This window comes from Martes martes (assembly GCF_963455335.1).
Source record: "Martes martes genome assembly, chromosome: 10".
NCBI classification, from domain to species: Eukaryota; Metazoa; Chordata; class Mammalia; order Carnivora; family Mustelidae; genus Martes; species Martes martes.
In genome coordinates, this window is record NC_137898.1 from 22,323,429 (window position 1) to 22,350,416 (window position 26,988).

The window sequence follows — 26,988 nt, forward strand, 5'->3', positions numbered from 1 at the left end:
TGCATTTTTTAACACGTGTATATGCTAAAAAATTTTTAAAAAGCAGATGCTGAATTTGAAGTTAATGCCCTCTCTGTTCTGTTCTGTGCTGTACTTGTCTACAAGTTGTAGACTTCTTGGTTCTGACGGTTGTTTTAGCTTAGTGGAAGATTCCAGGCAAAAGTTCTTTTTTTTTTTTTTTTAAGATTTTATTTATTTATTTGACAGAGAGAGAGATCACAAGTAAGCAGAGAGGCAGGCAGAGAGAGAGGGGGGGGAAAGCAGGCTCCCTGCTGAGCAGAGAGCCTCATGCGGGGCTCAATCCCAGGACCCTGAGACCATGACCTGAGCCAAAGGCAGAGGCCTAACCCACTGAGCCACCCAGACACCTCTCCAAGGAGAAGTTCTTGAGCCTGTGTCAGAGAGAGCATAAAGGTCAGCCTTAGTCCAGAGTCCAGTCCAGTGTCAGGGATCAAAGGTTTTCAGTTTTAGTACACGGAGATTTTTTTTGCGTATTATTCAGGATTTAGTTCTGTCCTTTTGCTTGTGTTTTTGGACTTGTCTTGTATTCTTTCTTTCTTTTTTTTTTTTTCCTTTTTAAGATTTTATTTATTTATTAGAGAGAGCACAAGTGATGGGGGGAGGGTGAGACGGAGAGGGAGAAGCAGATTCCCCGCTGAGCAGGAAGCCTGACACAGGGCTTGATCCAAGGACCCTGAGATGAGGATCTGAGCCAAAATCAAACACTTAACCGACTGAACTACCCAGGTGCCCCTGGACCTGTCTTGTTTTCTAATGCATTTGTTCTTACAAGGTCCTCTCCAGAAGCATAGGACAACCAGAAAGAAGTCACAGACTTGGGTTCAAGTTCTGACTAAGCAACTTTTATTTGGCTGTGATTTGACTAGGCCAGTGGTCCTCAAACTTGAGTATGCATTGGAATCACTTGGAAGACTCTTGAAAATGGATTTCTGGGCCTTAACTCCAGAGTTTCTGATTCTGTGGGTCTGCAATGAGACCTGGTAATTCACCTTTCTAACCATTTCTGGGTGATGCTGTTGTTGGTCCAGGGACCACACTGGGAAACACCGAATTAAGCTGCTTAATCTCTTGCAATTTCCTTCTTCTCCCCCATAGGCAAATGGAAAATAATAATAGACTTGGGGTCTGCTGGGGTTTGATGGATCTTGTGAATTCAGCCCTCTCCCTTTGTAGATGAGGACATGGAGAATCATAAAAGTGAGGAGACCAATACTTGTTGGCAAAACAGATGAAAACCCAGGATGTCTGAGTTTGGTACAGTGTCTTGTGCACTCTGCTATTTAATGCTGTCTGCGTCATAGTCTTATCAGGGGGTGGGATATGTGACGTAATGCTGACAAAAGGGTCCCAACTGAACCCTTACCAAGCAAAGGATTAATATTATCATATATTGAGTTGTAACAGTTGGAGACCAGGGCATAGGGGGGCATCATTGAAAGGGTCTAATATCAACATTCTTCTTTCATGGCTATGTTCTAAACCAGCTGATAAATAACATGGATGGAGGTGGAAATATTGTTTCATTATTGGCAAAGGTTATTTGAAGGATAAAGCATTTATTTTTGGTGAAGGATTTCCAAATACTACAGCCAAGAATTAGAATGGGAAATAATGGTTTTCTCCCTAATTCTTTCAACGTCAGGCGCCGTGCTCACATGTTCATTTAACCATTTCCACAGGCCTACAAGGCAGATTATAGTATTGTCACTATTTTACAACTGAGGAAACTGAGTCTCAGAAGAACTGAGTGATTTGTCCAAGGTAGAGTTGGGACCAGTACTCTTAACAACTGTCTGCACTTACGTTATGCCACGTGTTTTCTTTTGTGAGCATTTACTATGTGCCAGATGGTCATCTGCAAAACAGGACCTTTGTGAGTGGTATGCAGTCAGGGTGAGGTTTTGCATGCTTGCAGAGTTGGAGAAATCCACGGGAGGCTGTCATGGTGGGCCTGAAGTCACTAAATCAGCATAGTGGGCAGTTGGAAAGAAACAGGGGAGAGGAAGGACAAACTGGAATTGTGTCTTTCACCTTCACTGCGCCCTCCCTCCCTCCGGGGCAGTGTGGGTGACCTCCAGAAGGAGCTGGCATATATTTTGGCTTGGGACTCAAACAAGCTGAGGAGTGAGCCCAACCTTTAGCACCCAGCAAGGATGCCAACAGATAGGTGACTGCATGGGTGGGCTGCAGTGGTACCTGGTGTTCCACGCGGGCCTTTAGAGCCAGTTGTGGCTTCTTCCCTTCTGCTTTTCAAATCTCACCCATGCTTCCTTGTGACCTACTCTCACCCAGGACCAGGGAGGGAGAGAAGTCCAAGGGACATAGCTCCAGCTTGGCTGAACTGTCTATATACAACCACCGTACTCTGCGAAAATCGTTTTTACATATGTTATTTTATTTATCTTCAAAGAAACCTTTTTATTTATGTATTTGTTTATTTGAGAGGGAGTATGCACAGTGCTGGTGAGCGGGAGTGGGGAGAGGTGGAGGGAGAGAGCGAATCCTAAGCAGGCTCCACGCCCATTGTGGAGCCTGATGTGGCGCTCAGTCTTAACATCCCTGAGATCATGACTTGAGCTGAAATCAAGAGTCGGACACTCAACTGACAGAGCCACACAGGTACCCCTTCAAAGGAACCTTCTATGGCAGGAGCTCCCATGTACGGATATGGAAACCAAGGTTTAAGAGGTTACATGGCTTGTCTTAGGTACAAATTTGCTTGAGGTACAACTCCAGTAAGTGGTTTCAAACCCAGATCTGTGTGATTTTAAACCTGTGCTCTTTCCCTGCTTGACCCCATCAACTGATTTTTCCCAAAGCATCTGTCTCTGAGACTCTTATGGAAACTGACGTCATTGACTTAAAGTAAGACGCTTCACACAGGATGCTCCAGGCGTATTAGGGACCCCAAATGCTTTTCTCACCTCTCATTCCCTAGACTAGAGCTTCCTTGTCAAGGAGCTGTGATTGGATTGTAGGCTTACTTGGGATGGGCTTGAGGCAGCAGAAGCCCCTGGGAAGGTCACTTCCAGCTCTTAGCAGCCTTGTCCATTTACCCCAGCATATGTTATGACTTGAAGGCTGGGGAATACTACTGTGGTCTCTCAGGATGTGACTCACCTCACAGAGCTGGAATTTGTTGGCCTCTGGGAAATGAACCTATTGGAGGAAAGGGGAAAGCTGATGTATAGCCCGTTAGCATGAGAGAGACTGGAGGAAGAAGCCTTCATGTGACACTGTCAGGCTCCCAGGTGGCAGCCAGGTGTCCTGCTCTTGATTTTTGTTTTATAAACCTTTTTCCTGCCTGTCAGTTCTCTAAATGGAGGCAGACTCATCTCCATGGTAGCTGAGGCATAAGAGCCCCTGTGAATATGTCAGAGCTGAAGAGAAAGTGCTACTGCAAAACAACCATAAAAGGGAGAAAAGAAAGAATTTTGCTCTTATCACAGAGCCTGGACAATACTGAGGGAGGCAGGGAAATCACGTAACAGGATGTTAAATGGAAAATGTCCTGCTCATTCTGGAGATTCAGCTGAGGTCTTGAAGCCGAGGACACTGGTTGATAAATGCTCACATCCTCTACGAAGAAAGTTGTCAATCACACCTTATAAGACTTGCTACGAAAAGGCCACCAGCTCTGTCACTCTTACCAAGTGCATTTAAGAAGAGCCCAGAAATTTATCAAAACAACACAAAAATTCTCTTAAGTTGGATTCTCCCATCAGCAGACCCTGAATCGAAGATTCATATACAAGTAATTTATTAAGGAAATGCACCCTGGAGAAACCAGCAAGGGAAGAGGGGGTGGGGGTGGGGGACATGGAAGAGTCCCAAGGCGGAATGCTGTTTCAGCTGAGGTCTCTGGGTTGGGGCTGATCTCTGTGGAACTCTGGAATATAAATTACACCTCAGCATTTGTTCCCTCTTGAGACAAGGGAGCTGGGTTTCTGTACTCCCACACAAGGCCTGACCTTAGCTGTTGCTACCCAGGGGTGATCTTCTGAAGGTCACAGGTGCCAGAATTAGTAAGAAAGCATTGCCGAAACTGGGGGATGAGCTGATAAAAGGGATCCCAAGGGACTTAGGTGCAGCAGCAGCAGCAGCAGCAGCAGCAGCAGCAGTGCCTTCTTCAGAAGGAAATTATGGAGTCGAAGCCGCTTTCTCTTTCTCCACTAGCACTTCAAGCTAACAGGATGGTCCCTAAGGAAAATACCCGCAGGACAGGACCAGGGCTGTCTGCACGTAGAGAGCCTGGCTTCTCTTGCATCTCTTCTCTGGTCTAATGGGATGCTTGCTGAGATGGAGGAGCTCCTAGGCCCACCTTATGCTGCCCCTGGGCCAGAGTGGAATTCCAGGGACAACTTGATTTGTGCCTCCTACACTATGGTGGGCAGCAGGGCTAAAGAAGCCAGATGACAGCAGCGGCCCACAAGGGGATTACAAAGAACCAGATGAGAAGTGGAGCACCTCCCAGAGCAGAGGCTACATGGTGTGATGGTTAAGGCTCTATACTCTGGAACTAGATAGGCCAAGCTTGAATCTTGGCTCTGCCACTGATTAGCTAGTTTTGCGTATTTCCTAACTTCTTGTTTCTTACTTCCCCATTTGTAAAGTGGGGTTAATACTATTACTTACTCATGCAGTTGTGAGTATTAAGAACAGATCTAGCCAAAAAAGAAAAGAAAAAAAAAAAAGAACAGATCTAGCATGGGTCAAGCAGGAAATATAAGAAGAAATAAAAAGATACCTGGAAACAAATGAAAATGAAAACAGGATGGTCCAAAACCTCTGGGATGCAGCAAAAGTGGTTCTAAAGGGAAGTTTATAGCAATACAGGCTTATCTCAGGAAGCAAGAAAAAGCCCAAATAAACAACCTAACTTTGGAACACCTGGGTGGCTCAGTTGATTAAGTGTCTGCCTTCACCTCAGGTCATGATCCCAGGGTCCTGGTTTTGAGTCCCACATCGGGCTCCCTGCTCAGTAGGGAACCTGCTTCTACCTCACCCTCTGCTGCTCCCCAGCTTGTGCTCTCTCTCTGACAAATAAATAAATAAAATCTTAAAAAAAAACACAACCCAACCTAATCTTATACCTAAAAAAAACTAGAAGAAGAACAACAAACAAAACCTAAAACCAGCAAAAGGAAGAAATAATAAAGATTAGAGCAGAAATAAATGATGTAAAAACTTAAAAAAGCCAATAGAACAGATCAATGAAACCAGGAGTTGATTATTTGAAAAAAATCAGTAAAATCAATAAGCCCCTAGCCAGACCTTTCAAGAAGAAAATAGAAAGGACTTCATTAAAATCACAAATGAGAGAGGGAAAATAACCAATACCACAGAAATACAAATAATTATAGGAGAATATTGTGAAAAACCGTATGCCAACAAATTGGACAAACTAGAAGAAATGGATAAATTCCTAGAAATGTATTAAGTCACCAAAACTGAAACAGGTAGAAATAGAAAACTTGAACAGACCTATAACCAGCAAAGAAATGAAATCAGTAATGAAAAATATCCCAAGAAACAAAAGTCATAAGAAAATTCTACCAAACATTTAAAGAATTTAAAACTATTTTCCTCACATTTTTCCAAAAACTAGAAAAGGAAAACTTCCATATTCATTCTATGCGGCCAGCTTTACCCTAATAACAAAACCAGATAAAGAGTCCCCTAAAAAAGAGAATTCCAGGCCAATATCCTTGATGCATAGATGCAGAAATTCTCAATAAAATGTTAGCAAACCGTATCTAACAATACATTAAAAAAAATCATTCACCATGATCAAGTGGTATTTTTTCCTGGTTGCAAGAGAGGGTCAATATTCACAAGTCAATCAGTGTGATACATCACATCAATAAGAGAAAGAATAAGAACCATATGATCATTTCAACAGACACACACACGAAATTTGACAAAGTACAACAACCATTCTTGATTTAAAAAAACAAAACAAAACAACAAACCCTCAATAAAGTAGGTTTAGAGGAAACATACTTCAACAGACCACATATGCAAAGGCTGTATATGAAAAACTGACAGCTAATATCATCCTTAATGGGGAAAAACTGGAGCTTTCCCCTAAGGTCAGGAATAAGACAAGCATGTCCACTCTCACCACTTTTGTTCAACATAGTACTGCAGGTCCTAGCCTCAGCAATCAGACAACAAAAAGAAATAAAAGGAATCAAAATCAGCAAGGAAGAAGTCAAACTTCCACTATTTGCAGATGACATGATTGTTTATATAGAAAACCCAAAAGATTCCACTGCAAAACTGCTAGAACTGATACACAAATTCAGTAAGATCACAGGATACAAAGTCAATGTACAGAAATCCATTGCATTTCTATATACCAATAATGAAGCAATAGAAAGGCAAATTAAGAAAACAATCCCATTTACAATTGCACCAAAAATAATAAGATGCCTAGGAACAGACCTAACCAAAGCGGTGAAAGACCTATACTTTGAAAACTATGAAACATGGATCAAAGAAATTGAACATGACACAAACAAATGAAAAGATATTCCATGCTAATGGATTGCAAGAACAGATATTGTTAAAATGTCTCTACTACCCAAAGCAGTCTACACATTTAATGCAGTCCCTATCAAAATACCATCAGCATTTTTCATAAAAGTAGAAAAGCAATCCTAAAATTTGTATGGAACCACAAAAGACCCCGAATGGCCAAAGAAATCTTGAAAAGCAAAAGCAAAACTGGAAGCATCAGAATTCTGGACTTCAAATTATATTGCAAAGCTGTAGTGATCAAAACAGTGTGGCACTGACACAAAAATAGATACATAGATCAATGGAACAGACCAGAAAACCTAGTAATAAACCTACAGTTATATGATCAATTAATGTTCAACAAAGTAGGAAGGAATATCCAGTGGGGAAAAGACATTTTCTTCTACAAATGGTGGTGTGGAGACTGGATAGTAACATACATAAGAATGCAGTTGGACCACTTTCTTACACCATACACAAAAATAAATTCAAGATAGATTAAGTATCTTAATGTGAGACCCGAAACCATAAAAATCCTAGAAGAGAACATAGGCAATAACTTCTTTGACATCAACTGTAGCAGCTTCTTTCTAGATATGTCTCCGGAGGCAAGGGAAACAAAAAACAAAAATAAACTATGAGGACTACATCAAAATAAAAAGCTTCTGCACAGTGAAGGAAACAGTCAACAAAACTAAAGGGCAACCTATGGAATGTGAGAAGGTATTTGCAAATAACATATCCAATAAAGGGCTAGTTTTCAAAATGTATAAAGAACTTATGCAGCTCAACATTCCAAAACCAAATAATCCAATTTAAGATGGGCAGAACACATGAGCAGACATTTCTCCAAAGAAGATATCCAGATGGCCAACAGACACATGAAAAGATGCTCAACATCACTCATTATCAGGGACATGCAAATCAAAGCTACAATGTGATATCACCTCACACTTGTCAGAATGGCTAAAATCAACAACATAATAAATAAGATTTGGTGAGGATGTGGAGAAAAAGGAACTCTTGTGCACTGTTGGTGGGAATGCAAACTGGTGCAATTGCTGTAGAAAGCAGTATGGAGGTTCCTCAAAAAGTTAAAAATAGAATGACCTTATTATGATACAGTAGGTATTTACCCAAAGAATATAAGAACACTATTTCAAAGGGATACATGTACCCCTATGGTTTTTGCAGCATTATTTGCAATTTACAGTGGCTAAGATATGGAAGCGTCAACTGATCACACACACACACACACACACACACTCTCTCTCACACACTGGAATGTTATTCAGCCATTTAATTATAGAGAACAAACAGATGATTGCCAGAGGGGAGGGGGTGGGGGGATGGGTTCAATAGGTGCTGGAGATTAAGGAGTGCATTTGTCATGATGAGCACAGGGTGACATATGGAAGTGTTGAATTACTATATTGTACACCTGAAATGAATATAACACTGTACGTTAACTAACTGGAATTAAAATAAAAAAAGGAACAGATCTTGCATATTGTAATCTATCATTATATATTACATTACAATATTATTGACATATATGAATACATTATATACATTTTATGTATAATACTTATTTTTTACATTCAATATAATCCATGATATATATCATGTATATTAGATATTACTAAGCAGTTGCTCATAGTCACAGTGACAGAGCTGGAATTCAGATCAGGTATCCGACTCCAGAATTTATGGTTTCAACCACTATGCCCTACCGATCTTGCATGCACGTTGTACTCTAAAGGATAGTGTGAGCTTTGAGGTCAGCCATTTTGGACAAATCCCAACTCTGCTATTATTGTTGACCATGAGACCTTGGTAAATTGTTGAATCTTTCCAAGATTAAACAGCATCTCTTTCACTGCACTGTTAGGATGAATGAGATGATGCAGGTAAGGTCCATAGCAGAGTGCTTGGCACAGTGTGAGTGCTCAGTCAACTGTGGCTAGTTCATTTCCCTAGACCTGAGTCTAACTCCACTTCTTGTGTGCATATTCATTTTCCAGTTGGGCTTTCTCTCCATGCTGGGGAGGTGCAGGCTTGGGGTGGGCAGAGGAGGAAAAAGAGAGAGAAAGAGAAAGAGAGAGACAGTAAAAGCCAGTCTAAGGAGGGCATCTCTCTGTGAGAGGGTCTAGGATAAAGAAAAGAGAGAGGAAAGGAATTGGCAGTGGTGCAAATATCCCTGACTATGCATTAGTACCTAGGGACTTTAAATATTAGTCATTTGACTTTCCTTTTGTGTTTTATTTATTTTCGACACAGTGTCATCAAGCCCTGAGTTAGGTTTTAAAATGGAATGAATCATCCCATTATCCTTGAGAACAGCATCAGGGACAGAAAGTATTATCCTCATTTCACCAGTGGGGAACTGATGAACAGAGAGGCTGAGTGTGTGGTGCAAGGTCACAAAGCCAGAGATAGTATTTGTGGTCAGTGTGCAGGCTTTCATGTGTTGCTGCACACTTTGATTATAGGATGTCAGGAGATGAGCAACAAAGGTGGCTTTAGGAACATGGAAGAAATGGAGGAAGAAGAGACTATGTTGGTTGATCACCTACCATGTGCTAGGGACTTTCCAAGGCATATATATCAGTATTTTGCCCAATTCTTACCCACCATATGAACCAACATATGGATCATTTGGGACTGTTGTCCCAATAAGCCAACTGAGACCTTTATTGGGTTTGAACTGGTCTTTCTGATTCCAGAATTTGTGTTGCTCTCATTATGTCTGGCTGCTCGTGGATATTTGTTCTCATTTCTATTTCATAGGGATCCTGAAGGCCTCTTGGGCAGCTCTCTCTTTCAAAGCCAGTGCTTTCCCCCATCCCCCTCCCCCCAATCTATTCTGTGACAACAGGATGCCCCATTTCCATTTGATTGTTACTGCTTCCTGTCCTGCCTCTCCCCTTCCCCTTAAAACCTGAGAACTGGAGGGGATTTTGGTGATGTTCTCTGGGAAGGACAAACCCTGTGCAACCACAGAAGTCTTCAGATAGTTGGTATTGGCTACACAATGAAATTCATGTCTTTAGGTATTTATTGACTCTGATCAGGCCAATAGCTTGTTAGATTCATTTCTATATCTCTGGAACCTGGCAAGCCCAATAGCTCTGTTATAGCACGTAGTTCAAAGCAACAGACATAATAAACAACAACGACTAAGTGGTTCATTGACTTTTCAGAAAAACCTAGCAGATTGCCATGTTTTTTTTCTTAATATTACAGATGAAGAAACTGAGAGAGAAGTTCAATTAGGTATCCAGACCCACATACCTAGTAAGAGGAAAAGCTGGGATTTGAAGACAGGCATTATCAATTTCAAAGCCTCTCCCTTTAATAATTTATTTATTATGCTTATACTTATATAAATATTACTTATAATAATTGTTGTATCAGTTAGCATTTGCTGGGTAAGAAACCATTCCAAAATTTAGAGTCTTAAAACAGTAACTGATTTATTCGGCATATGATTTGTACACTAGCTGGAATGGTTTTCTGGTCTTGGCTGTATCAACAGATCTCTCCTGTACCCTCGGATGTGTCTGTGGTCAGCTGGCCAGTCATTGGAAACGGAATGATCTAGAGTGACCTCCATTACCTGTCTGAAGGTTGACGGGTCATCGGCTGAAGGGCCCTGATTCTCCCCTACTTAGTTTCTGATCCTTCAGCAGCTGCCCTGGGCTTGTTCCTATGGTGGTCCAGGGATCTAAGCATAGCAGGAGAGCAAACCCAGTGCACCATCACTTTTCAGGCGTCTGCTTGCCCCCTTCCTCCTCTGTTAGCCATGTTCTACTGGCATGGGCAGCTCAGCTCCAGGGATGGAGGATTAGGCTCCAGCTTTTGGTGGTAGGGTGGGTATTTATAGGCAGTTTCTTATTTTCTGCTAGGGCACTCAGTCTGGTGAGATATGCAAACAGTTAAGTGACAGGACATTTTGAGAACTGCTTATAAATATGGAGGCTCCCTGTTTCACTGGCTTCTAAAATGCTCTGGGCAGCACGGAGCTTGGGAGTTCCCTTAGTTCCCTTAAAAGAGTAAGATTTCCTTGAGACAAGAGCCCGTGCAGGTCTTGAAATGCCTGAGCAGCCCGCTGATGCAGTCAGGAGAAGCGGTCATGGCCACAGTGACTTAGTCCTTGAAACCCTTCTTCTTTTTCTGAGTAGGACTTTGTATCACCCCTGCACCATTGCCCCCTACTCTCCTGCTGAGGAACCTGGCACAGTGGGAAACTAAGCTGGGCATCTGTTTCCAGAAACTCAAAATTATCTTTATGGCCAGAAAGTGCCAAACGTGGCTCAATGTGGTTTCTGTTTACTTTGCGTATTTGACAATCCCAGACTCAGCATGGCTGTCTTTTGTCATATTTGGAAAAATGCCTCTTACATAGTCCTGCTCTTCAAGAGAGTTTATGTCAGCTTGTTATGGAGTGTCTTAGATGTTTCTGTAAGTGAGCAAGGGTGGATGGGACCCATGACGGGAGCTTCTTGAGGCTTCAGGCTGCCACAGAGCCCTGACTGTCCCCCAGTTGGCTCTAGGTCCACTTGCCACTTTCCTTCCACTATAAATGGAGACAGAATAGCATGTTTTGTTTTTTTTTTAAGATTTTATTTGTTTATTTGACAGCCAGAGATCACAGGTAGGCAGAGAGAGAGGAAGGGAAGCAGGCTCCCTGCTGAGCAGAGAGTCCGACGCAGGGCTCGATCCCAGGACCCTGGGATCACAACCTGAGCCGAAGGCAGAGGCTTTAACCCACTGAGCCACTCAGGTGCCCCCAGAATAGCATGGTTAAGTCTGAGTAAGACTGGATCCAAATCCTGGCTCAATGACTGACTTTGTGATGGGACTGAATTACTTACGCTTTTTGTATTTCATTATCTCGGTCGATAAAATGAAAATAATAAAAGTAAGAATTCATAGGGTTGTTGTGAGGATTAAGTGAGTTCATGTACTATGAAATGATTGTACTCATGCTAGCCACACAGTAAGGCTAAATAAATGTAGCTGTAACTATTAATAATGAACACTCTCATTAGTAGTAGTATTATTACTCAGCAATGGTTCTAAAACCTAGTGGCATCCCAGAATTATCTCACATTGCTATACTCCTGGAGAAATTCTAACTATGAGATGCCCAGGAATCCATAAATTTTAGCAAAAGTCAGATGATTTGAAGGTAACCAGTGCCAGAATAGCATGTGAGAATCACTGTTTACCCTATAAAGCTTGGCACATTTCCTTCAACACTCAACACCTGGAGATATTGACATCACCTAAAGGGACTATTTAGAAAGACATGTATATAAAAACACCCCTTTCTGCCCCTACAGATGCTGCATGCAGAATGTACTCACCCTTTCTCCATGAGATAATCCAAGACACAGTACTTGTCCTTAAGGTTCTGTCATTTCTAGAAAAATGCTCTAATAAGGAACTGATGTTCCTAATTACTTTTACATTAGTGAGTACTTACTGAGTGCCAAGAATTATGCTGAGAAATTTACCTGGCATAGAGCTTTTAATTCTTTCAGTAATCTAATGAAATAGATATTATGTCATGAGGAAAGTGCAGGTCAGTGACAGGAAGTTCACTCGGGTGAATTGCTAGTTAATCCAGCTGCTTGATTGTTATTTCATGACTCATATCCAGGTTCTTAGTCTAAAGGCCTGTGTCCTTAACTACCAACCTAAACTGCCTTTTTGGTAGAGACTGCTAGTTGTTTCTTGTTACCTGTTCTCAATTTCCGCAGTAACAGAACCCCAAGATTTAGCTGGGCACATTGCCACCCCAAATAAAGAGATATTCCCAGACTCCTTTGCAGGTAAGTGTACATATGGCTAGGTTATGGCTAATGGGCTATGAGTAGAAGTAATGTATATAAATTCAGGGTCATACCTTAGAAAGAGAGAGGTGTATCTTCCTTCTCCTTGAACTCTTGCTGGAATGAAGCCATCATAGTGTGCCATCTTGGAACTTAAAGATATCAGTAATGTTCTTGGGGATGGAGAACAAAAACACAGAAAGAACTTGGGTGCTTAGCACTGACAGCTCCTCTCGACTGCTTATAGAGACTCAGGTTATTAAATGAGAGATAAGTGAATTTTAGCTATCAACAGCAGCTGAACACCCATCCCCTCTATTAGCTCATTGTTTTAAGAGGCTGCAGTTATGACTGACATTTGCCTCTTCTGGATCTCAATTAAAGTTTTAGAGAGGGTCCTTTTATCCATGGTGAACTGACCTGATGAATTTTAAGGGATCCCACCTCCAGGATCCCCGTAATAGTAAATCCATTTGTGTGTTCAGCAGTTTCCACAGGCCATTTCAGGGGGTCAGTAAAGTGTCAACATTGTAAGAAGTTGCAACTCCATTGTTGAGTCTACTAACCAGGCTACAGGACCCTCAAACTCCCCAATTCTCCCCTTTTTTCATGCTCAAAGGTGAAAGGAAAGTTCTGGTGGTATCAATAAATTATAGTCTTGGCTCTTGGGTGCTGGTTATCAACTTTCTATCAACAATGCCCTATTTCTATGGATAATAGATTGTGAGATGTCACCAGAGATACATTTGAAATCGGTAAGAGGTCCTTTCAGTGTTGTATATAGTCCACTGATTATGTTGTTAAAACTTAGTTTGGGGTTTGGTTGCGGCTCACTTTAGCTCTTGAGATATAAGGTACTGAGAGCTGTTAATCCATGGTGAGTATTTGAATGGAATTATTGGTTGATTTACATTTAATTGGAATAAAAAAATAATAATGGCTTAATATGAGTACCCAGTATGTACCAGTAACAATGCCAGATATTTACATACATTATGTCTTTTAATTCTCACTGTAACCCCCACAAGGGAGGTAATGCTATTATCTCATTTTCCAGATAAGAAAATTGACACAAACTTTCCAGCTGTCATACTACTGGGCTTCTGTCCAATTCGCTATGGACAGAGGAGTCTGGCCTAAAACCTATGACAATAGCTACTATATTTATTTTATTTAAGACTTATTTATTTTAGAGAGAGACAGAGAGAGCGCATGCGCACAAATGGGAGGGGGAGCAGAGGGAGAGGGACAGGGAATCTCAAAGCAAATTTTGTGCTGAGTACAGAGCCAGATGTGGGTCTCGATCTCATGACCCTGAGCTCATGACCTGAGCCAAACCAAGAGCTGGATGCCTAACCAACTGAGCCACCCAGGTGCCCCAAGAGCTACTATTTTTTAAGTGCTTCCCATTCATGTATGTATTAAGTGCCTTGTACATATTTAATCCTTATAACAACCCAATGAAATAATACCATAGAGATGAGGGAAATTAGGGCCCAGAAAATTCAAATAACTTAGCTTTGGTCACATAGCTTAGAAAAGTCATGACTGATATTCACTTTCAAGTCTGTTTGACTTCAAGTCCTGGGCTCATTAAATTATCCATGCTACATTGTACTTACACCATGAAGACACTTTCAATGACCAGTATGCAATTCTGATCTCATGGGATATTGATGGTGGGTTTGGTTTTCTTTTTCTTTTTTTTTTTTTTTTAGCGATTTGTAATTCAGAATTTTTTAAATGAATGAATATATAAGTAGAAAAGATATACATATAAAATATAAATATAAAAGATACTTTTTATATACTGTAAGGACTTATTTAGCAAGAGGCTTTCATTAAAGTTAAACTGTCCCTGCTCCCCTTCCCCCAGGGGATTTACTTAAAAAAAAAACAAGTCCCGGAAACCAGCTTCAGGTAACAAAGCCCAGATACAAGGGTGGGTCAGGCCAGGTGGAGACATCCGATCAGTAGGGGGTTGCATACTGTCTCCCTAGCTACCAAGGAGTAGGGCCCCCCCCCCCCCGCCCTTTGGGAGCCCTTTTGGCGCCAATCCTAATCAAGGTGTAATAGGCTGGTTCAAATGTCTACTAGGGTAAATTGTAACTCAGTTGGTCACCTGACATCACTGTGGAGTTTCCTGTGTGTTACAATTTCATTGGCCACCTGTGCGTGGCCAGGCCCAACGGCATGGTCTTTGCCCTTAAAAACCAGTCCGTAAAGGAGAACGGGGTCGCCCTCTCTTGTAAGAGGTGCGTCCCCGAATGTTCAGTTAGATTCTTGATGCTTGGCGCGAAATAAAGCTTTGCTTGACCTTCACTTTATATCAGTCTCGCTCCTTTAATCACGGACCCGTTATTGGGGCATAACATATACCATTGTATCTTTTGATTGCTCTGTATGAAAGGTCATATTTAGCAAAACATGGGGCAGTATTCAATATGATCTCATTTGCTTAATAAATCCATTTAGGGCTCAGAAGATGCAAAACATACACAAACACAATCCAGCAAGAAAGAGGCAAGAATCCTCAAAAGGGATACATTAGAATCATGTGGAATTCTACAAATGTGATGAACACTTATTAGAAAAATGAAACTTAGACAGATGTGCCCTTAGACTAACGGAACAAAAGTCCTTGAAAAGCTCAGTGGTAGGCATAACTGGAATAAGCATCTGAAAGAATGAAAAGAATACATCAAAGGGACTGTCCCAAATGTTTTGTATACAAAATGTTTTGCATTAAACTCTTAGGAGCCATATGATCTAAATGTGAAAATGCCCTCAGATACATTGGTAAAAGGTCCTTGAACAAAGCAGCAGAAGAAAAAGAAACCTAAAAGGATATGAAAATGGGCTGAAACTGTTAACATCAGTTTTAAAATGCTAGTTTGATATTAAGAAATTCGGCAAATGTATCATTAAGAAAATTGGCTTCAGGTGACTTGGTCTTCACCCCTTCTGCTTCTCAGTCTCTCAAATTTGTTCCCTTCTCTCAGTCCACATGCCCACTATCTGTATTAAAAATGTTCATTGTTCTTAGAGCAAAAGTCTACATGGCATATTTACCCTTTATCTATCTTCCTCCTTATAAAAGAGCAATTTTTAAAAAAGGATTTATTTATTTGAGAGAGACAGCTAGAGTGAATGAGTGCATGCAAATGGGGAGAGGGGCAGAGGGAGAGAATATCCAAGCAGATTCCCTGCTGAGCACTGAAACTGATGCTGGACTCTATCTCAGGGCCCTAAGATCATGACCTGAGCCAAAACCAGGAGTGGGCACCCAACTGACTGAGCCACCCATGCGTCCCAAAGAGCAATTTTTTTTTTTTTTTAAATGCAGATTGGTAAGTTGCTACTTTTCTTAAACTCTTGTAGTGGTTTTCCATCCCCTTCACCATGAAGTCTGCCTCCTTGGCTCAGCAAAAAAAAAGCTTTTTTGTGATTTTGCTGTTTCCTGTTTTCTCTTCTCCTGGCTTTCCTCTTTCCCACATGCAACTTCAACCATAATGAACTGGGTATGGACTTCTACTTCCGTTATGAAGAGATACTGCATACTCTGAGGGGGAACTTAAAATACAACAGATCCTGAATAAATTACAACATATATATATTAAATGCATTGCTGGGCTCCAGATGTTAAGAAAAAAAAATGTGGGTTGAAACCTGAACAGTGAATGATTATCCTGACATATTTATTAATGGCACCTCTGTTTCATTCTCAAATGTGTTCTAGTTTGGACAATAAATTGTATGATTTTTTAAAAAAGATTTTATTTATTTATTTGACAGAGATCAAAAGTAGGCAGAGAGGGGGGGGGGGGAAGCAGGCTCCCTGCTGAGCAGAGCCTGATACAGGACTCAATCCCAGGACTCTCAGATCATGACCTGAGCCGAAGGCAGAGGCTTTAACCCACTGAGCCACCCAGGCACCCCAATATTTTTTTATATTATAACCAGTCATTTCATAATCAGAAAAAAAGATCACCAGATTCTCAGTTCAAGATCAATGGGTTCCCACTCCTCTTCCCTTTACCTTCTCTCTCCAGGCAATTCCACGTTTATAGGTTTATTACTTCCATTGCTCCGTTTCTGGAAACAAATTATGTATCAGTTAAGAAACAATGTCAAAACTCACACTGCTTAAGTGATAATGAAGATTTACTGTCTCATACAATGCGAGAATCCAGACACCAGTTTGGGTGACCTAGCAATTTAATGCTGTTATGAAAACCCAGTTCGTTTGTTTGCTTCTTTCTTTCTCTCTCTTTATCTTTTCTTCCTTTCTCTATCCCTCCTTCCCTCCCTTTTTCCTTCCTTCTTCTTTCCCTTCCTTCTTTCCTTCTTTCCTTTTTTTCAGCCTGCCCTTTACGTGTCAGCCTCAACCTAAACTAGGCTTTCCAAATGGTGGTAAAAATGTTGCAGCTGCTCCAGGCTTTGCATCTGCACAACAGGCCCTACCACCCTACCAGCATTCCAGCCAGGAATCCTGAAATTCACCTTCATAGGTTTGTTTGGGTCACATGCTCTCCCTAATCCAATCATTCTGGCCATGATAGTGAAATGTGCTGATTGGCTTAGCCCTGGAGCTGGGAAGGAGTCTCTCTTTCCTAAAAAATGTGAGCTAATTGGAAGAACAATCAGGAAGAGAAGGGGGAATGGGTAGAGGATCAACAACCAGCAAATTATCAGTATGTAGTAGAAGCCTTGATGTGCCTTGCAAGCAAACCCAGCCAAGTTAGAAGAACCTCAAACCTGAGACTTACTGTGGAGGTTACGCTAAAGAACTTTTGATTTATACTATTTGGGCCAAGAGAGGAGTTTGGGATATAGATTGGTGAGTGAGAATAGTGTTTATTCTGTTTCTGAAGTAAAACATCTGATTCTCGAACCTGGTTATGAACCTCTTAATTGATTTTGAAGCTTGGGCCAAGATTATTACTTTTTGATCCCCATTTTTCCTTATCTGCAACTTGGGGATAATTTCCCAATCTTATTCAGTTTTGTGAGAAATAAGTGAGATTATGCATATAAAGTGTCCGGTATAGTGTGTGGCACGGAGTAGATAAGTTCCCTTTTAGTTTATAGTCACTAAATTGACTCTGAAGTCATCAGCATAATGACTTTTCCTTGGGTCATTTAATCCACCTGCCAAGCTGTGGCTGCTCCTTTGTAACATGTTTAAAGTAGGAGCAGGTACATTGGGAAATAACTGGGTCTGTTATTCTCTATATCTCTTCTTTGAATAGTGGGAAAAAATCTGATTTCTTAAAATTTCTAATAAATATAAATATATTTTAATCTCAATAATAAACTCTGAGCAGCCCTGGAATCTTGCTAACCTGGAGTAATTTTCCTCTCACTCTGGGAGGCTTCAGCCATTGTATTTGGCCCAAGTGTCAATCCTTTCCTAATGCCTCAGAAAACTGTAGCTGTTTCTTCATTTCTCACCAAGACCAAAAACTGTTTTGCTCCAGGGGAGCCCATTAGCTCATTTGAATTAAATTTTCAGACTCTAAGCCAAAAAATCTCAAGGTCATAAGGCCATGGAGCATCAGCAAAATATCTGACTCATTCTTGATTCTTGCTTTCCACACCTGACCCTGACAGTGTTTATGTTCACTGCTACCCCTTTTTCCCAACTTAACATCAGCTGATTGGTCGCCTTACACTTGCAGGACCTAGCAGCATGAACAATGCTTCAGTGAACCCTTCCAAGCAGTCAAGACCATGAATAATTCATCAGCTTGCAGCTACCTTCTTTGCCCCTGGTGGTCCCACCATGCGTTACAAGTGACTAAGCTCAGGGGAAGCCCTCTCCCCAGGATAATTAGTCTTCCTTCAGCTCCATTGAATTAGCACTCCTATTTTATTGTACCCTTGGGTTATAGGGGTTATTAAGTTATAACACAAGCAAATTATTGCTGAAGGCCTACAGCAGATTATTCTCAAGTCCCTGCCACTATATGAATGGGGTTTAATCATTATCATGGAAGTTTAAGTCTGGCTTTATGATGTTGAGGGATGTTTATTATATTTTGATTTTCAAAGATGAAAGTAGATTTATATTTCTTTCTGATCATAAAGGTTACAAAAATGAATGTTTGCAATTCAAACAATACAGAAAATCATAGTGAAGAAAGCAGTGGTAATTCTAAATCCCAAACCTAGAGAAAAGCATTGGTAGCATTTTGTTGTATGTGACCCAGACCTCTTTTTCCCTTTTATTTTACATAAACGGAATGAAATTAAAATGCAATTTAACAACCACTGAGTGTATCTTTTATACCCATAAATACAGATGTATGTTATCATTCTTAAGACTAAGTGGCATTGGGTTGCGTTTATATACCAGACTTTATCCAGTCCCCTGTCGATGGGCACTCAGTTGTTTCCAAATTGTTCTTATTAACAATAATACTGCAGGGAATGACCTTAAACAGTTTCGCATACATATCAGCTTATCTCCTTAAGACAGATTTCTAAAAATGGAATTGCTAAGCACATCAGAAGGCTTTGATTCATATAGATAAACTGCTTGTCAAATGGTATCACAAATTTATATGTGGACTAATGATACTTGAAAGCAGTCCAAAAAAATACTGTTTAAAGAAACCCATTGAGGAGATGGGCTTCCAGGTCCTAAGAGGAAGCAAACTAGCATGAGCTCCTGGCAACTTACTCCAAGTGAACCTTAGAGAATCATAGAAAGAAGGATCCAAGATGGTAGAATCTAGGAACAAACAAAGCAAAGCATGAGAAGCTCTGGCAGACTGAAAGCTATCTTGGATGGTCGGTATAGGAGGTGGGTAGCCATGGTAACGGGCCCAGGGAAGCCAGAGGTTTAAAGATAAAGATATCTCTAGGGGTTCAGCTCTCATTGTTTCCCCCTATTACCTTAAGACAAATCAGTGTTTAAGTCTTCTATTGCTAGGCTGCTAGTACTAGTGATTGCCCTATTGGGATGAAGGGTTGCTGGAGGTGTGGACTGACTATTCTTGACATTAACTCTCTCCCTCTCCCATGATCCTGGGGGCAACTACATTGCAAACTAGGGATATGCCTCCTCCTCATTCGTTTCTCCCCGCTGAGCAAGGAGCCTGGTGCGGGACTCGATTCTAGGACTCTGGGATCATTACCTGAGCCACAGGTAGATGCTTAATTGACTGAGCCACCCAGGGATCCTGAGAGAGAGAATCTTTAATTATCTTTTTTTTTTTTAAAGATTTTATTTATTTATTTGAAAGACAGAGATCACAAGTAGGCAGAGAGGCAGGCAGAGAGAGAGAGAGAGGAGGAAGCAGGCTCCCTGCTGAGCAGAGAGCCCGATATGGGGCTCGATCCCAGGACCCTGGGATCATGACCCGAGCCGAAAGCAGAGGCTTTAACCCACTGAGCCACCCAGGCGCCCCCTGAGAGAGAGAATCTTAAGCAGGCTCCACACTCAGCACCGTGCCCAGCTCAGGGCCTGATCTGAAAACCCTGAGAGCATGACCTGAGCTGAAATCAAGAGTTGAATGCTGAACTGACTGGGCCACCCAGGTGCCCCTGCAAGGGTTTACTTCTGATTGAGGAAGACAGTTTCCTAGTTTGGAATTGGGGGAAAATGAGGGATTATTGGTTCCTGCTGTTTTCTTGTTGGTTTATTTTTATTTGAATTCCCTGAAGAAATTAGCTTCATGAGATATTGCTAGCCCGTTCTTCCAAACTTTCTCAGCATATCTGAGAATACCTGAAATACAAGAGAATCTTACCTCAATGCCACATTAAGTTTAATTAACATATGGCACTGTGTACTACATGCATTTCGTAGTATATCAGTTTCTTGCTTTTTTCCAAGCCCTTCACACATACTCATCTCTGGCTGGAGTTGTCTTTCTTCCATTTATTATCCCCATGGCTAGTTCCTCATCTCCTCCTTGAGGTCTCACTTGAGATGCTACCTCCCACCCCAACATTGTTTTCAGGCTTGATGATCATTTATTCATTTATCCTTTTATTTAACATGTTTATGGACCTCTCACTTGCTATATGCTAAGTGTTGGCAAAAGTGGAATTGCCTTCTAGGAGCTACTGTGAGGAGAGGGGAGGAAGGCTTTAAGCAAATGAGCACACAAGGAAATGTAAAATTGCAACTCTAAAGGTACCATGAGGAGGAGGTGCATCATGTTATGAGAATGAATTAGTTCTAATCTAGTCAGATTGGATGGACAGGACTTCCTGGAAGACATGAGACCAGCATCCTGTTTTTCAACTTTATGGCTATTACTGGCTGAATTGTGTTCCTCCACTCCCCCTTCAGATGTTGAAGTCCTAAGCCCTAGTACCTCATGATGTGACTATATTTGGAGAGGCGGTTTTTAAAGGTGTCATTAAGATAAAATGAGGTCATATGGGTGGGCTCTAATCTTGTAGGGTGGGTATTTTTACAAGAAGAGGAGATTAGGACACAGACAACACAGAGAAAGATGACCATGTTGAGGACACAGTGAGAATGCCACCTGTAAACCAAAGACAGAGTCTTCAGAAGAAGGCAAACCTGTGGACACCTTGATCTTGAAGTTTTATCCTCCAGAACTGTGACACAACAAATTTCTGTTCTATATCTACTCAGTCTGTGATATTTTGTTTTGGCAGTCCATAAAATGAATTCAGTGTCACTTAGAAGTTTTTATTTTATTTATTTGTTGTTTGACTATTTTTGTCCCCTCTACCCTCTTCCCCTGTCCCCCCACCCCCTGTGGCTTGGGAGGATTGAATCTGGTTTTTTTTTCCTTTTTTTAAAAAAAAGTTTATTTTATTTTTTCAGTGTCCCAAAATTCATTGTTTATGCACCACACCCAGTGCTCCGTGCAATATGTGCCCTCCACAGTACCCACACCAGGCTCACCCAACCCCCCACTCCCCTCCCCTCCAAAACCCTCTGTTTTGCAGAGTCCACAGTCTCCCACGGTTTGTCTCCCCCTCTGATTTCCCCCAATTCACTTCTCCTCTCCATCTCCCAATATCCTCCATGTTGTTCCTTATGCTCCACAAGTAAGTGAAACCATATGATAATTGACTTTCTCTGCTTGACTTATTTCACTCCCCATAATCTCCTCCAGTCGCGTCCATGTTGATACTGTTCTATCACAGCATTACAGCATGGTGCCGAACAATATTTGCTCCATAAATAGTTGTTGCATGTTGACAAAAAAAATACTAAGTGTATTCAATATTGTCATGGAGAAATCCAGGTTAACACTGGGCTTTGAAAGCCCACTTCTTTCCTCCACCTACATTGAGACTTGGTTCTGCCTGTGAAAACTTGGGATAAGGGCTTTGGTTGGTTATGCTGCCTGAATTTCTTGAAATGCAAAAGTACTCACTTCACACTTTTTCTTGGAAAAGAACCATCTGGATGAATTTCCGTTAGGGGGATTATTCATTCCTTCTCCAGTTTTTGCACACAGCACATTCTGAATTTTCTGATTCAACAAATTCCTTGATTCATCTACCTTTCTGATAGATCCCAGTGGAAGTGCTGCTTCCTCACTTCTGCCAGCTCCATCTCCAGTTAGTACTGTAGTCTGCTCCACTTGCTCCACTCCCTGGGAGTCCACAAGCCACATAAGTGTCTCCAGCTGTCACCTTTGCTTTCAGCGCAGCATTCTTTGTTTGACGGTTGCTTACAGTTTTCACAGAGAAGAAGGAAGCTTATTTCTTTTCCCTGGAGAATACCAGCTCCCCTGTTTACCACCCCCCCCCCAACTTCTTATTTCTGGATGTCTTGAGCTGGTTAAAATTTTGGGTCCTGGGATCTGCACTTATTAGGAATGTGAAGTTGAGAAATGTATGTAATCTCTTTAAGCTTATCCAAAGGAACTAAGAATTTTATGAGTTAAGAGACATGCTGCACCTAGCAAACTCTTAATATGTTTAATAAATGATGATGGTGATTTTTTTTTAAACTTTTTATTATGAAAAATTTCAAAATATCTTTACTATACAGAGAGAGTATAATGAAGCCCCATCATTCACAAAGCTAGTTTTGCTCTACATATACCCTTAGATCTATTTACTATAGACAGAGAATTGTTTTCAGCCTTCTTTGGAAACCCATTTACCCTACCATTAAACTGAAAGAATCTTTGGCTATAGTTCTCCAATAACATTTGGGTTGAGATTTCTATGTCTTATTTACTTTACTCTTGCCCTTGGAATGTAAATACAATAGAACTTCATTCATTAAGATAAATTGGAGGAGAGAGGTTGGGATCTAATTTAGTAAAAACTTGACAGCCATTTAAAGACAATTAAGGTTTTATTATTTTTAAAGTCTTCGAGTCATTTACATTAAACTAACTACTGGGAATCCAAGGTCTTTGGGGATCTATTTTGATGACTATTAGAAAGATATTTAAATGAATGCCTTATTGTTTATAAATATGTGCTTGTAAAACTTGTTTGATTTTTTTTTAAATGAAGAGGCTAAATGTTTTCCTCAGAACTTACGTTGTAAGAAAATGTTGCCTCTCATGTTGTCAGAAGTACAGAGCCAGTGGGTCAAGATAAAATTGCTTTTCATTCACCTAACGCCTATTCAAACAGTTATAACAATTTCTACCACCTATGGTGCATCTGTTGTTATGTCAGGACTTGATATAATCTTATTGCATTTAAATTTTCACAACATTTCCTCTGTTGAATTACCCTGATTTTGTCAATGAAGTTAATCAAACTCGTGGAGATTAATTTGCCCAATTTTCTATGGCTTAGAAGAGGAAAAACTGGAATATGAACAAGTTTTCACTAACTTCAAAGCCCATGGCCTCCCCTTTATGCCTTGCTTCAAGCCGATAGCAGAGCCAACTCACAGGTGTTTGAGTCTGGTCGAATGTAGTGAGAGCTCTGAGGAGTGAATAGGAAGTGTTACGGGACCCTGGGGGAAGGCAGGGCAGGGTCCCACTAAGTGAGCCCAGGAATTTTTGGAAAGGCTTCCCAGAGAAAAGGTTGTGGGCTCTGAAGGAAGATGAGGAAAAAAAAAAAAGTTAAAACAAAGTCTGTTCAGTGAAGAGGTAGATAGGATAGAAGCCTGGGCCCTGGAACCTAACATATCTGGGTTCAAATCCCAGCTCTGTCACATTCAAGTTTGTCAAGTGCTTTAACTTCTATAAAGTTAAGTTTCCTCATACATAAAATGAAAACAATAGTTCTTACCCCGTAGCTATTACAAGGATTAAGTTAAAGGAGATGCCGAAAAGAATGCTTTTAGCATACTGCCTGGCACTTTTTTTTTTTTTTAAAGATTTTATTTATTTATTTGACAGAGAGAGAGCACAAGCAAGGAGAGTGGCAGGCAGAGGGAGAGGGGGAAGCAGCCTCCTCGCTGAGCAGGGAGCCCGATATGGAGCTCGATCCCAGGACCCCGAGATCATGACCTGAGCCGAAGGCATGCACTTTACTGACTGAGCCACCTAGGTGCCCCATGCCTGGTACATTTTGATTATTACTTCTCACTATAGGAAAAAAATTATGCCCCCTCCCTTTTAAAATCAGTGATTGAACAAGCAATTTCTTTAAGGACTGATCACACTCTTTTTTTTTTTTTTTTTTTTTTTTTTAAATATTTTATTTATTTATTTGACAGACAGAGATCACAAGTAGGCAGAGAGGCAGGCAGAGAGAGAGTGGGGGAAGCAGGCTCCCTGCTGAGCAGAGAGCCCGATGTGGGGCTCGATCCCAGGACCCTGGGATCATGACCAGAGCTGAAGGCAGAGGCTTAACCCACTGAGCCACCCAGGCGCCCCAAGGACTGATCACACTCTTAAAACAGCTCTTGGGTTTCTGTCTGTTTAATCGCAGTGCTTTACAAATTCTTTGGTCTTCCCGTACACATTTTTCCTGGGGCCAGTGCAAGTCCCAGTGAGCTTGTTGTCCCTCTTTATTCTAGAATTCCTCCAGACCACTGCTTATTCGTGACTTCACTAGTCTCTTGATCTTCCTGTTGCACACCATTCTTGGCATGCTTGTGTGACATTCTTGGTGTCTCTAAGACATGATGTTTATGTTTGGTGTTCCTTTTTTGTGGCTGTGCATTCCTGTTTTCATCGGAGCCTTCTGTTAGAGAGTGGGTGGTCAGACAACCTCAAGACAATGCTGGGAGGGAACATGGGCCACAGACCTGCTCAGTATATGATTCCTTTTCTTCTGTATTTTTTTTTTCAACTTCTCTGTGTCCTTATCCATAGTCATAAACATGATCCAGTTAAGTTTTAAAAACTTGCTTCTTGACCTGCATGTACTTGTAGGGACCTTACTTGTAGGGACCTCTAATAATCTTTTTTTTTTTTTTTTTCTCTTTCCAATAGAGGATCCATGACGGCATGGTCCTCAATTTCTGGCTCCATTTACCATTCACTTATTAATTCTCTTAATGAATTTCATCTCTTTCCATCTGCTGGAATACCTCATTCCCACAACCTCCCTTCTCTCTTCACCTCCCGGATATCTTATATGCATCTTTCAAGATCTTGTCAAGCACCAGCTCCTCTGTGAATTATTTTCTAAACCTCTTGTCTTAGTCCATTTTAGCTGCTTTAACAAAATGCCATTGATTGGGTGGCTTATAAACAGCAAATGTTTATTTCTCAGATTTCTGGAGGCTGGGAATTCCAAGCTCAAGGCACTGGCTAATTCATTGTCTGGAGAGACTAACTTCCTGCTTTGTTGTGTCCTTACCTGGCTAAAAAGGGTGAGAACCTTTCTGGGGCCTCTTTTATAAGAGCTCTAATTCTATTCCATGAGGGCTCCCCCTTCGTGACCTAACCACCTCCCAGAGGCCTCATCTAAATACCATCTCATTAGGTTTTAACTTAGGAATTTTGGGGGGACACATTCACTCTCCTGCATGTAAATAGAATTGTGAGAATATTCCCAGTAGAACTTAAATGAGTGATAGCTCTAAGATTTCAATTTGAATGCTAACTTCAATCAGTAGCTTGTTGATACAGTAATATGTTGAGAAGGATTCTGAATTCAAATCTGGGACCTGCTGGGAGAAGTACTGGGATCAGTTAGTAGTTTTTTTCTGGAATGAGAGGCGGGAGGATGATATGTCAAGCACATGTGAACTATTTGTTTTCTATAAGGAGGCCTCTGTCATAGCAACTATGTAACATTAGTTTCACTGATTTGTTTTGCACGTATATTTTGTTATACTACATGTGAGTCCCCCTGAGTAGGTGTCTGGCTTGTCTTTCGCCCCAGCAGCATTTAGTAACCCTCAGTATTTGCTGAATGAAGAATAAGAAAGCCTTTGCTTTCTTGCTTCAGATTTTCTTGGGGGTAAAGTACTTTTTCTCTGCCTTTAGTTTGCACAAGCCAAATATTGATTTTTTCCCAGAGAAGTGGTTTTCCAACCATTTTTAGCGCAGATACCTCAACCCAAATGAAATCTCGTCACGAAGCCCGATCTGTAAAATAGAGAGTTCCCTTTTCGGTAGAGGAGATCGGGGGTGGTCCCAAGCTCGCCATCTAGGGCTCCTAGTGCTGTTTCTTCCCAACCGGAGTAGTAGTTCTCAAAGTGTAATCAGTAAATCAGCAGCATCAGCATCGCCTGGGACCATGTTAAAAATGCAGTCTCTGCTCTGCCTTAGATTACTGACTCAGAATCTCCGGGGATGGAGACAAGCAGCCTGTTTTAATAAGCCCTCAGGTAATTCTCAGGCATACAGAAGTTTGAGAAGCTCTGCATGAGAGAGTTCGTTTGGGGCTTAGTTAAAAACCTAACCATTCAGAAGAAGACCAGTGGCTTCGGATGAAATGCTATGTTTCACTAGCCTACAGTAAAAACATTCTCAGAACAGAGGGGTCATTTTGTGCTATAAAACCACACGGCTACCGCTTGTCAGACGGCTACAACACAACCGACTATAATTGGCGGGCAGTTTAAATGTTGGCCGAGACGCAGGTGCAGGCGCAGGGGCGCGGGCGCAAGCCCAGAGCTGCGTGGGGCGGGCTGGGGGCGGAGCCTCCCAGGTGGAGGCCGGAAACCTAAGAGGGGAAACGGAAGTGGGAAGTTTTCTGTTTGAGAGCTGACACCACTGCTTTGGGACCAGACCTTGGTGGCGCTGAGTCTGGGCGACCAGGTGCGGGTGAAGGACGCGCTTGCGTGGGGGAGGGGAAGTTCCCGTCACGGTATCGAATTCTTTTCTTCCTAGCCTATCTGTGAACTGCTTTACGTACTTCGATATGAACAGTCACGGGCGACGTCTCCTAAGATGTCTGTAGTACAGTGTCAAATATGACGAGAGTTCTCTTTGAGCTCGTAATGCTCTCTTGGCCCACTAGACGTAAGAAATTTCAGGAGAGAGTGCTGGGAGTGACCAAGCATATACATTCCCTGCTTGGGAAGAGTGATGGTCTAGTGCCCGTGTTCATTTATACCAACAGTGGCTTTTTCTTCACTCTTGGAGTCGGAGCTCTGCTGAAAAACTGGATCCAAGGAGGAAAGAAAGAAATTCAGTGACTACAAGACTATGTTGAAGCCATAGAAGGAATAAAACACACACAGCACGTGTTTCAGCAGCCTAGCAAGCTGAGTTTCCTGGGGGAAGTTGCA